This window comes from Rattus norvegicus, chromosome 2 (genome assembly GCF_036323735.1).
Source record: "Rattus norvegicus strain BN/NHsdMcwi chromosome 2, GRCr8, whole genome shotgun sequence".
NCBI lineage: Eukaryota > Metazoa > Chordata > Mammalia > Rodentia > Muridae > Rattus > Rattus norvegicus.
Window position 1 is genome coordinate 162,667,710 of NC_086020.1, and position 12,500 is coordinate 162,680,209.

Genomic DNA, 12,500 nt, shown 5'->3' on the forward strand with positions numbered 1-12,500 from the left:
ACTTCCAGAACTGTGATCACTGTAATTGAATCTCCTCTCAGAGTAATTTCAAATGTATTTTTATCAGTAGCAGACCTTCCTCATCTACCTGAAATAGACAGGCAACCAAAGATATTGGGAACATTGATTTTTTTTTTATCATAGAGAAAGCTCTGATTTTTATTACTTTTTAAAAAAAATCACATTTATTTTGTTCTGAAACTCTGTATGCCTTCAACATTTTCACAGTGATACACACACACACACACACACACACACACACACACACACACACACACACTTGCTCAATAAGGAAAGCACGTAAGCACGTGTGATCCTGTCTCCTGTAGCCGACTCATTTAGCACACATGGAGCCATATGTTTTGTTTTAGATAATCTCATAACAATTTACATCTTACAGCATAAACCCCTCAATGTCTGCCTGGCATACATCACATGTGGATTTTGGTGCTGTCCTTACTTTCTTGACATAAAGGTAAACAGTCCTATTACCCGAGGCTTGAGACAGCCTAGTTTTGTTAGAGGGTATGTATAGGAAAGCTTAGGCCAGTTGTGTTAAACCCTGGACCATTCTGAGTACCTCTAAGCATCAGTAATTTTTTAAAAAAAAATCTACTTACAAACTCATGCCTATAATTTTAGTACTCAGGAAACTAAGGCAGGAGGATTGCTGTGAATTCAAAACCAACCTGGATTGTGCCAGGTTAATCTAGGCCCCACATTTGAGACCCTGCCTCAACTTACATATATATATATATATATATATATATATATATATATATATATACACATACATATATATACATATATATGTATATATATATATATATATGTATGTATGTATATGTCAGTTCTTGATTTTTTGTTTTTGTTTTTTTAATCTTAAAATGATCTTAGACTTCACCAGTAGAGGCCATTTGGAAGTAGCTATACTTTGTAAGATGTTTTGTTTCAGGCAAAACATAGAAAAAAGGTGATTATGAGTAGCCTATAGTTTGTATTACAACTTTGTAGAGTACAGACCAATTACTTAATGGTTCCCACATAGAATTAAAGTCAAGTTAAAATGTGAATCTGATATAATTAGTCTTAATACTATCTGTTCATATTCTTTTAAAAAATTTTTCATATTTCTTTTACTTGTTTATAGTCTTTGAGAATCTAGGACTACTAAGTATGTTATATTTAATAAACCAAGAACCCTGTATTATTAATTAATAAACAAATACATGCTTCTGATTTTATGAAAGTGTTTTCTTAATTAAACAGAAATACTAGAGCGTCTGGCTATAGGTTATGAGGCAAAATATTTTGTTTTAGAAGGGATGAATAAGTCTATGTGCCTTGAATCAACATGACCATTGTGACTGTGAAAGAAATTTCCAGTGTACCACTACAATTATTTAGATTAGGTATTTGATTTGTACCAACAAGTATGCAACCAAAAAAAAAATCAAATAAAAATACAGTATGCAACCGACTCCTGTTTTTTGTTTTTCGGTTTTTTTATTTGTTTTTTTGTGGTTTTGTTTTTTTATGTTTTTTTTTAAAGACTGTGTTTTCAATCTCAGCGACCTTTCACTGTGTCACAGCTGCAGCAGTGGAAGCAAGAGATGGTGAGTGTATGTAAATAAGGCTTTCCATCCTTGAGGAATCTTTTGTGAGACAATATTTAAGTAGCTACAGAGGATTTATTCACGAGAGAAAGGAAGCACCTTTAACAGCATCCTTGCCATCCTCAAGTTAGTTAACCGCCACATAAAATCCCTTCAGTAGTGAAAGAGAATGTTAAACATTGAGGACGAGCCTCACATTTTACTCAAGAGTTCTTTCGTAAGACTGACTTTTAGAAACAAGCTCAGTCTCACTAAATTGTGCGTCACTCATGACATGGAATTGCTGCTTCTGCTGATAGTTTTCCAATGGTATTTGGGGTATAGTAAACCTCGGAAACGTGAGACTATGCACTAAGATAACAGAGGAGCCTATGGACCAACACTGCAGAAGAGGTAATGGGAACTTTTCTAGCTCTTCTCTTGCTCTGAGGGTCACATCATCCCACTAAATGTTTTTTTTTTTTTTGTTTTGTTTTGTTTTGTTTTTTTGCTTTTTTTTTTTGTCTGTTTAGGGGTTTGGTTTGCTTAAGATTGCTCATGTTTCAAATAACCTCAATTGGTCAATTGGTTTTCATTCTCTTTGCCCCACACCTCTGCTCTCCATCCCCATCCCTGTCCCTCCCCCACCTCTCTCATTAAAGTTGTCATCACATATTATTTATGCCCTCTGACCATTCATTAAATATGAAACAGTATAAATATTCCTAAATGTCCTCTTGCCGAATCTCAATAACTCAGTCTCTAATCAGAGGATAAATGTTGGTGATGTTCACTCTTCTGAACAGTGTGCTTGAAGGCCTTTTGTCTTCAATTTTGAACTTGCAGGTGTCTAGATTTAGTGTTCTGTGTCCCCAGAGTTCTCTAAATACACAGTTGCTCTTGGAGCATATGTTTTATTTTTCACCCATTCCATGTCATTTTTTATTAGATATTTTTATTTTTCCGGTTTCCCAGACATAAGCCCCCTATCCCATCCCCCTCCTCTTCTTCTATAAGGGTGATCCCCTCCCAGCCATCCCCCCCCCACATTCCCCAACACTGGGGGTCCAATCTTTGCAGGACCAAGGGCTTCTCCTTCCACTGATGCCCAACAAAGCCTTCCTCTGCTACATATGCAGCTGGAGCCATGGACAGTCCATGTACAGTCTTTTGGTAGTGGTTTAGTCCCTGGGAGCTCTGGTTGGTTGACATTGTTCTTATGGGGTTGCATTATTTAAATTTTTACCCTTAACGTCGGGCTCTCATGTAGCTCAGGTGGACTTACACTTCTGAACCTGCTGCCTTTGATTTCCAGGACCTATGCCTTGCTACGTGTTTTAAATAAGTGTTTCTTGGGATGAATTGATTTCTTGCAAGGCATTGAGGTAAAAACAAAGTTTAGGATAACTTGTTTCATTACTTAAGCAAGAAAATAAAGAGATGCAAACTAATGTAATTATAAGCATAAAGATAGCTTGTTTCTTACAATAGAATAGGAATTGGTAAACATAGGAAGAGCAGCAACACTAGAACCATCATAGTTCGAAAAACACCATGTTGCAATTTTTGGAACTGAACTATAACTGCATATCAGAATTAGTGGCCAAAATTGAGACAAGAAAGGACATTTATATAATCTTAAACTATCATTCCATAAGATAACCTTTTCAAAGATTGGAAGGTATAAGGAGCATGAGATAAATTTGATGTTGGATCCTGGACAGAATCCAGAGCCAGGGAAAAAAGACATTAGTATAAAGTCGTAAAATGGGAACAAAGTAGGTAGATTAATTCGCTGTATCATGCCAATGTGAAGGTTCCTGGTTCTGATAATTTTGCATTAATTGTAAGATTTTAATGTTTGCAGAAACAGAGAAGGCCACATAGAAACTCTACGTATTTCAACTTCTTGTAAGCTAAAGTTATCTGTAACCATGAATAATTTAAATAGACAGAAAGGAATGGCAAGTTTTTATAGTCTTCTGGCGTTTTATAAAAGAAGGTTAAGGGTTAGAGTCAAGGGGCGAGGGTGCAGCCCAGTTGTAGAGTACTTACTGATTAATATTCATGTGATGCCCTGAGCTCAGTCCCCAGCATCCAAAAGAAACAATGGCAAAGATGAAAAAAGTTGTGGGGAAAATTATGGGCTACATTTATGGCTCAGACTTGACACTGGATGCAGATGGCAACTATTTCAGTGATTTGTGGAAGGCCAACCACTGATGGTCAGCTCTTAGATCTCATTTTTCTCACTTCACAAAATCTATGATTTAACTGTTTCATTCTCATAAATACTAGATAGGTGGAGTTTCCCATAAGAATAGAAGATTTTCAAGGCAACACAGTGGCATTAGATTTCAAGTTTCCTCATTCTTGAAACAGTTTCCTCATTCATACTCTCAGATTATTCATATTCCAAAAATGTCATGACAAACATTTATTTAGAATCTACTAGTCAAAACTCTGCACCAAGCATAAGTTTCCAAAGGATATGAATTATTGAATGTCACCTTCAAAAGGTAAGTTTTCTAGGAAAAAGAAAATGAAGGTTGGCTAGGTAGAAGGACTATGAACATTATTTGAGGCAAGTATGGTAACTCTGCCTTCAGGGATAGCAAAGGCTCAAACTGTGTCAGTCCTGACCTTGAAGTATATAATCCTCGTCGCCTTCTTTTTGTATGTACTCTGTAAACATTTAGTGTCCTTCCCTCAAGAAAGGGACACTTACAGACTACAGTTGGAACATAACATTATTTTCTTCAAAATAACTTTACTCTTGAGATTGTCTAAGGATTAGCAGAATTCTGCTTCATTGAAAGTCTTCAATTAGTCTTGCTGCCCACACATCTCAGTGATCTAGCTGGGTAAACTCATTCCCCCTGTGTGGTGCCATCAATTGGGTCTAGCCAGGATTGTAATGACTCTAGTAAGACCAGGGAAGCGGCCAGCTGAATCAGGTCAGGGAAAATGTAGCAGTCTGACTTTGGAATGCTACCCATTTTCTGGTCTGGCAACAGGGCAGGAAAAGTGGAAGCTTCCAAACATTCAAAGCATGCTGTCTTGTTTTTAAAATATTAGCCTACATCAGGGTTCCACAACTCTGTGAGTTTTGTCTCAAAGGATGGGTCCCCTTCCATCCTTTCAGAGAAGAGAGAGAGAGAGAGAGAGAGAGAGAGAGAGAGAGAGAGAGAGAGAGAGAGAAATACATTTGGGAATCTTGTTTATCTTTAGAGATCCTCTAATTGGTATAACCCTCCTTCCCAGCGTGACGTGACCCAAAGGTCATATGATCACACAATACAAATGGTCTGAATAGGTTTTGCTTTGTGTTTTTCACATTGAGATCTGCCTTGAATGAGGATAAGTTCAATATTATAGGCACTTGAGGCTCTGATATTTAAGATCCTTTCTCTGTTACAATTTGGCATATTTCTGTTTAGTTGAGTTCTAAGAAGATAAGTACAGATCATTATGCCTCCCACGAGGGTATTTTTGCGTCTGCTTTGGGATATTATTGCCTTGTGGTATGTCCATATATAGCATATACAGCTGCATTGGAACAGGATTCAACACTGTAAAACAACTGTTCCTGGGGCAAAGTTAGATCATGTGAGCCCTTTGATTTTACCCTCTACAACATAACCTAGGGGGCAGAAAACTGAGTTTCATATTCTTTATCCTTGTGTGACATTTTCCCATCAAATATGGCTTCCAAGTTTTGAATAGACTTGATGTATTTAGGATCACTGACTTTGTTCTAAGTTTCTTCAATGCTGCATTAGAAATGGATTTAAAAAGCTTTGAGGCGTGAAGCATCCAGTGGTGGCAATTTCGGGTGTCTAAACCATTCTTCATCTTCTATTTTATGCCTTGATAGTCATTGTTTATAAAACTGGGTTTTCCTATTACATCAGTTAATATTTGCACTATCAAATGTATTTATGTAAAAGTTTCAGCCTTATCAGCCTTACAAATTTGATGGATGTGGGACAGGGAGGGTGTGCAGACAGAAGCATTATTACTTGAATTCTATGTGTTTTTATTTAGTATGGTACCACTCCGTCATCATTACTCATTCTGCAGTAACCTCTAATATTTGAATGCTCTAACAATGTACTAATTTTCTAAGACATTAGAGTGATTTCTGTTGCATAAATGATAGCTTTCATTGCTTATAAAATGCACTGCCATACTCAATAATGTCTTCTTCAAAGTTATATTGCATTGATTACATCTGGCAGTCCCATATGGTGAAACTTAGTTATGACCTTTCCAATTAAAATATGGTTGGAAACCCACTTCTGGGGAATAACTCAGCAGTCTACAAAGTTTCTCAGTGACAGTCAGAACATGAAATGATTTTAAGGGAATAAATTTGCAATACAAGTGGGAACACAGAAGAAGATTTTCAATCTGTATTAATTTATTTTGCGAAAACCATTACTTAGACAATATGTTTTCCAATCTTATTCTAACCAAAGATGAGTAACACTGCCTTGGCAAGAGTCTGTGCTTTACATATCCCATATGGTTAAGCAGAAATACCTAGTTTCATACTTATGTGTGAAGAAAATGTTGAAGGGGAAAATATTCTTAAGGACTGTTTTCCAGCACCTCCTCCAAGCCTTGGCCCGGGGGGGGGGATCCATAGGGAAACCATGGTCCCCTGCCACTACATGGGCCCACCCAAATCTCTCTACACAAATGAACTTCACCTTTGCCCCAGTTTTACCAGTGCAATGTCTGTATTTCTGTCTAGGGCCAATGTGTCTGTTATGTACCTTATCTCATCTCCTATCTTCTGCTCTTGCTAGCACTTCTGAAATGCAAATATCAACCCCTCTTCCTTCCTGGGCCATCACTAGTAGAAATCAGATTGTTGTATATTTCCTGTCTTACGTATGTACAACAGATTTCTCCTCTCAGTTGTCTTACCTTTCTTTCATTCAGATAGAGCCATCTTTCCTCTGTTTAAAAGAACTGCCTTTGCCTAGTGTATGAATCTTTCCTGCCCATGTATCTGAACACTCCACCTAGGTGTCCACCCCTTCTCTGCCCACTTTCCCTATTTGATCTGTATTGGCTGCTCTGCTTTTGAACCAAATGACCCAAAGTTTCCTTGGCCGTTGTGCCTGTGAATCTGCGCCTCGAATCCCAGGATTCTGAAGCTTGCTTCATTATCTTCCTTCATGCAGCACTCCCTTAAAACTTAGAGATTTCGGTGAAATCTTCCTCATCTTTGTGTGTAAAATTCCAGCACTCCTCTTTATGCACTCACTGTCTCCTCTTTGCTTTGGGTATTTATTACACTTTACTGTACTTTTAAAATAAGTTTCATTATAGAGGCAAGCAACATGGATAGAACCCTGTTTCCAGACAAGTTGATTGTCCATAAAAAATGAGGGGATGTCGAGGATATGTGGCTCATACTTAAGAACCAGACCTGACTGACTATTTCCAGTAGCCATGTAGTTCCAGAGAGTCTATTCCAAGTTTCTGGATCTCTACTGGCTTATGTATAAGTCATTTTCTGTCCACATCATTCATCCAGCAAATACTGGGCTCAGGTTCAGACAGCCCTGAGGGAGGCAGTCTGGTTCCTGTCCTCATGGAGGTTGACTTCTACAGAGCAATAGTAATCAACAGTCCTGGAACATATGTAAAAGGAAAAGGTGTAAGATTTTGAAGGTAAGGATGAGTTGGCTTAAAGTACATTGCTTGTAAGTAGTGGTCAAGTGTCTCCTCCCCCAGTCTCAGAAAGTTATGTAGCCAGGCATAGTCTACGTGCTATCCTACCAGCTTGCCTTATAGTTTATCCATCCCTAGAAATAACGCTTAAAAATGTAGAGAATAACCCAGAATTGTTCCTGTCTAAAGGAAATGCAGGGACAAAGAGTGGAGCAGAGACTGAAGGAAAGGCCATCCAGAGACTGTTCCGACTAGGGACCCATCCCATCTGTAGACAGAAAACCCAAACTCTGTTACTGATGCCAAGAAGTGCTTGCTGACAGGAGCCTGGTATAGCTGTCCCCTGAGAGGCTCTGCCAGAGCCTGACCAATTGAGATGCTTACAGCCAACCATCAGAATGAGCATGAGGATCCCAATGGAGGAATTAGAGGAAGAACTGAAGGAGCTGAAGGGCTTTTCAACCACATAGGAAAAGAACATCAACTATCCTGACCACCCAGAGCTCCCAGGGACTAAACCACCAACCAAAGAGTACACGTGGAGAACCCGTGGCTGCATATGTAGCAGAGGATGGCCTTCTCTGGCTTCAGTGGGAGGGGAGGCCTTTGGTCCAGTAGAAGCTCAATGCCTCAGAGTAGGGGAATGCTAGGGTGGTGAGTTGGGAGTGCGTGGGTGGAAGAACACCATCAGAAAAGCGGTGAGAAGGGGAGTGAAGTAGGGGGGTTGCACAGGGGAAACTAGGAAGCGGGATAACATTTGAAATGTAAATAAATAAAATAACCAATACAAATATAGAGAAATGAATCCAGTGTGCAGAATTTCTGATTCAGAACATTGAGGATGTGGTTCCTAAGATGCTGTTAATGAAATCTGGACACAGAAGTTGCCAGACCACTGAGAAATGCTGATCTAGAGGAATAGCTTTACTGTCTCCCATTTTCATAATAGGTTATAAAAACATTTTAGAGCATGTCATTCTGAGTAAGTTATGCTGTCCCAGAAGCCATTTAATCCAACACTTTTGCCTCACATTAGTGATATTAATGACCCATAGAGATCACATACTCACTATCTAATCATAGTAGGATTTAAATCTTAAAATAACTCTCCCTACCCCACTCCCAGAGGATTTTTGTTGCCTGTAGCTTTATTGGAAGAAAAAAAAACTATACATGAAGAGTTTTAGAATGTCATCCATTTTAAGGGATTATGAAGTAAAGAACAGAAAAAAAAAAACCTAGCCAAAGCCACAACCAAATAGAGCCCTGACCTGGGAGAGTCTTATATCTGTATCCACAGAGGACAGTGATCAACAGATAGTGCCAACAGTTGTGATTGCTAAGCCATGCAGATGCAAATATGAGTGTAATTTAAATCTCTTAATGTAATTACAGCAATGTCAAAGAATTTTGAAATATGGCCTATCACCAAATTCTGCCTAAGGTCATAAACCCACAAGTGTTTCTTAGCAATCACAAAGTTTGATATTCCCCAATTTAGGTGTATGGAAGATTGGAGTGTCTGCCTTTTAATAACAGCAGATAATGTATTAAATATTACTTTAATATCTTTAAAATCACAAAAATATCATAGCTAGCCACACCCCAAAAGATTCTTTTTTTGATATACTTACATTTTCTATACAACTAGGACATCTTATCAAGTATTCAGTACTTGATTTCAGATCCCTCTCAGAGTTTATCTCACATAAATTATGTGCATCCTCTCAGGACTTACCGGCAAGAGTAAGGTAAGATTCCTAGTATTGGCTCAAGGACACTATCATTAGCCCCCAGTACTGGGTACGATACTAATGCTAGGAGTGTCATGAGGAATAGGCTTATGGAAATGACTTAGACTCAGACTTCCTGTGGGACAGCAAACTGTGCCAGGAAAAGTTTTGGTAGGTAGAGCAGAGCCTGAGTCCCTGGAAACTTGGGGTACACACCTGAGATAGTAGCTGGCTCCCTGCCAGATTACTGGCGTTGAACACATGCCATATTTCCTATATAAGGAAAAGTGACCTGTGATTAAGTGGACAGAGAACAGAGTTCTTCATGCTAGTTCTTCATACCTAGATGCCATGAAGTTTTAGCCAATATGCGTCCCTTCCTAGACTGCCTCCCCGAAAAAGGTATTTAATCTTGGATCCCCTCAAGAATTTGGTACACATCCATTTTCTATGATAAATACCCCAACCCCCACAAAGAAAAAAAAACAGTTTGGAACCAAGGACTGTCTCTTTTATCTACTGCAGCCATGGGGAGCATGGAGAAGACCTTCACCTACAGAGCAGCTGCCCCAATCTCCCATAGTAAGCCTCTCTGTGCCTCCAGCTAACCACTACCAAGCTAAGCCTGAGCTCACAGCTCAGGCCCCAGGGTAGTCAGTCTTAGGGTTATTCTCCAATATTGAAGGCTTACAAACTAGTAAGTGTAAATGACTAAAATGAGTAGGAATACTTCAGAGCATTTTTATTGTAGCTAAGTCTTATAGATATTATCTTTATAAATTACAAACAAATCATATTCTTATGAACCTAAGAACAATTAATAATAACTCCTTGGTGAAGTGTCTATTCATCCTTACTATACTCATTTTTATTTGTATTAGTATTGGTTTTATTGGCTTATAGGCATACACACCTCTATCTTTTTTCTATATTTTACCTTTTCAAAATCTATTTTTTAATTTTAATTCTGTATACGTTGTCTTAGTTGGGTTTCTTATTTATTTATTTATTTATTTATTTATTTATTTATTTATCTATTTATTTATTTTTAGGTTTCTATTGTTAGGATGAAGCACCACGAACAAATACAAGTTGGGGAGGAAAGGGTGTGTTTCATCTATTAACTCTCAAGTTACAATCCATCACTGTGTGAAGTCAGGTTAGGAGCTCAAGTGAGGAGCCTGCAGGCAGGAAATAATGCAGAGAACATGGAGAGACACTCTTTACTGGCTTGGTTCTCATGACTTGCTCAGTCTGCTTTCTTATACCACCCAAAATTTCCTGCTTAAAGATGGCATTGCCCTCAGTGGACTGAGCCATTTCAGGTCAATTATTGATCCAGAAAATGCCCTACAGATTCTCCTCCAGGCTTTCTCAGGGTGGCTTTTCCTCATATGAGGTACTGCTTCTAAGGTAATTCTAGCTTGTGTCAGGTTGACAAAAACCTAAGCAGGGTATGCATGCACATGTCTATGAGGTTTTATACACATGAATGCAGGTGTCCTTGGAGGCTAGAGGCATTAAATGTCTCAATATGTCTTCTGGGATCTTGAGGTCAGGTCCTCTTCAAGAGCCTTACCAACTAAGCCATTTCTCCAGCACCAGATATATTTTTTTTGGTCTTTCATTTTTATTTGGGCCTTTGAGCTATACAGATATTTTTATTATAGCTCAGTCATATTCATTAGACTTTCTTTGATGTATTTGGAATCTTTGTCATTTTTAGAACTTCTCTATCTCAACATCAAATATACATTTCTGCTTGTATACAATAGATATGTTTTATATATTATATATATTTATACATGTGTAAATTAGAATATATATGCAAATATATCATTAAGTTATCATGCATTTTAAGACTCCCATGATTTCTCCCTAGAATGTATGTGTGTATGTATATATTTATATATTTACTATTAAAATCTGGTCTATGTAGAATTTATTTTGATTATGATACAAAGCATACATTACTTGAAAATTTTTACATACATACTCATTCTGTTACCTCTTTTAAGGTAATTTTTGGTTTGTTTTGTTGATTGTTTGTTGGTTGTTTGGTTGATTGATTGTTTGTTTGGTTGGTTTTTAAAATAGGGTGTTATGTAGCCCCGGAGTAGTCTCAAACTACCATTATAACTGACGATTACCTTGAGCACTTGATCTTCTGTCATCTACTTCACAACTTTTGGGACTATAGACACATGCAACCGTGCCAAGTCTTATGTGGTATGGTGGCCACAAAATTAGGACATCTTTTGTCCTAAGCAAACACTCTGCCAATTTAACCACACCCCAGCCAGAGAACCTGTTATCTAAATATCAATTAGCACTAGGTAAGTAATCTATCTTAACCCACTAATTTTAAACACCAACTTCTGTCATGTAGTAAGTCGTATTTTAAGCCTCCTTGTTTTAATTATAACATTCTGGCACATTTTTTCTTAGCATTATTTTTTTTTCTTCAGAATATTCTTTTCATGCTTACATTTTAATTTGTTTTTATGAATTTAATAATGTCTGTAATTTCGTGGTATTTTATTGTAATTATATTATCTCTATCAAATTATAGGGAGAAGGGACATCTTCACAGCGTTAAATATGTGACCTCAAAGTACAATATCAGCTTCCAAGCTCCCTAATCTTCAACTTTCTCAAAATCACTAATGGTTTTTAGAGTTTGTTTTTAAAATATTCCAAATAAAGTCTGGGCATTCAGCTTCATTGATGTCTCTCTGGTATCTTCAAATTCATCTTTCTCCTCCCCCAGCTAGTTATTTCGGCATGTTATTTGTGGGAATTGGACCACTTGTCCTGTGAGGTTTTCCTTTATTTTTATAGCTTAATGATGCTTAATATGTTTAATTGTCATTATTTTGGCAAGAACACCACATGGGGCATTGAGTAATCTACTCCTCTTTCTGCCCATTCCTCAGCACTCTTTCTGCTTTTCTTCCATATAAATCTTCTTTATTGCATTTGAGTGTTTCCTATGGTTTATAATGACATCACCTCGGTGGAGGTAATTTGGCAGTATTTATGAAAATTACGAGTACTTGTGTCTTTTGACCTAGTAATTTAACTCGTAGGAATGTATCCTGCAGAGATAATTGCATACCTGTGAATTGATGCAATTACTCATTGCAGTATTATTTGTGACAGAAAGGATTGCATGATCTAAGTTCCTATTGGGAGAAGACTAATTAAATAAATGGTACACATCTGTACAAGTGAAATCCTGGAAGCCAACTTTAAAAATGAAGACATTCTTTGTGAAATCATATAACAAGGGCACCAATTTATATTGCTAGGTAAAAATATAGTATACATCTATTACATTATTATCATCTGTATTATAAAAAGAGTTATTCACACACTGTGTTGCCATGCATAAGAGGATTTTAATTGATTCTACTGAGGGAAATGGGCTGATAGGAGCAAAAAGAGTGTGGGAAATTGCATTTCTGTCTAGTTTGGGGTACAG

At 37.5% G+C, this 12,500-nt stretch overlaps 1 protein-coding gene across 3 annotated transcripts in view; it reads left to right on the plus strand.

The window, feature by feature from the left end:
- Serpini1 (serpin family I member 1) overlaps window positions 1–12,500 on the plus strand; it is an 86,529-nt gene that overhangs the window by 22,501 nt on the left and 51,528 nt on the right. For 2 of the 3 annotated variants that reach the window (XM_063281153.1, XM_008761076.4), the window contains exon 2: window positions 11,114–11,352. The exons of the other annotated variant lie outside the window; for it this stretch is intronic. The gene's annotated coding sequence lies outside the window, so the exon portion shown is untranslated. The remainder of the gene's footprint in view (window positions 1–11,113; window positions 11,353–12,500) is intronic. 3 annotated transcript variants of the gene reach the window in all.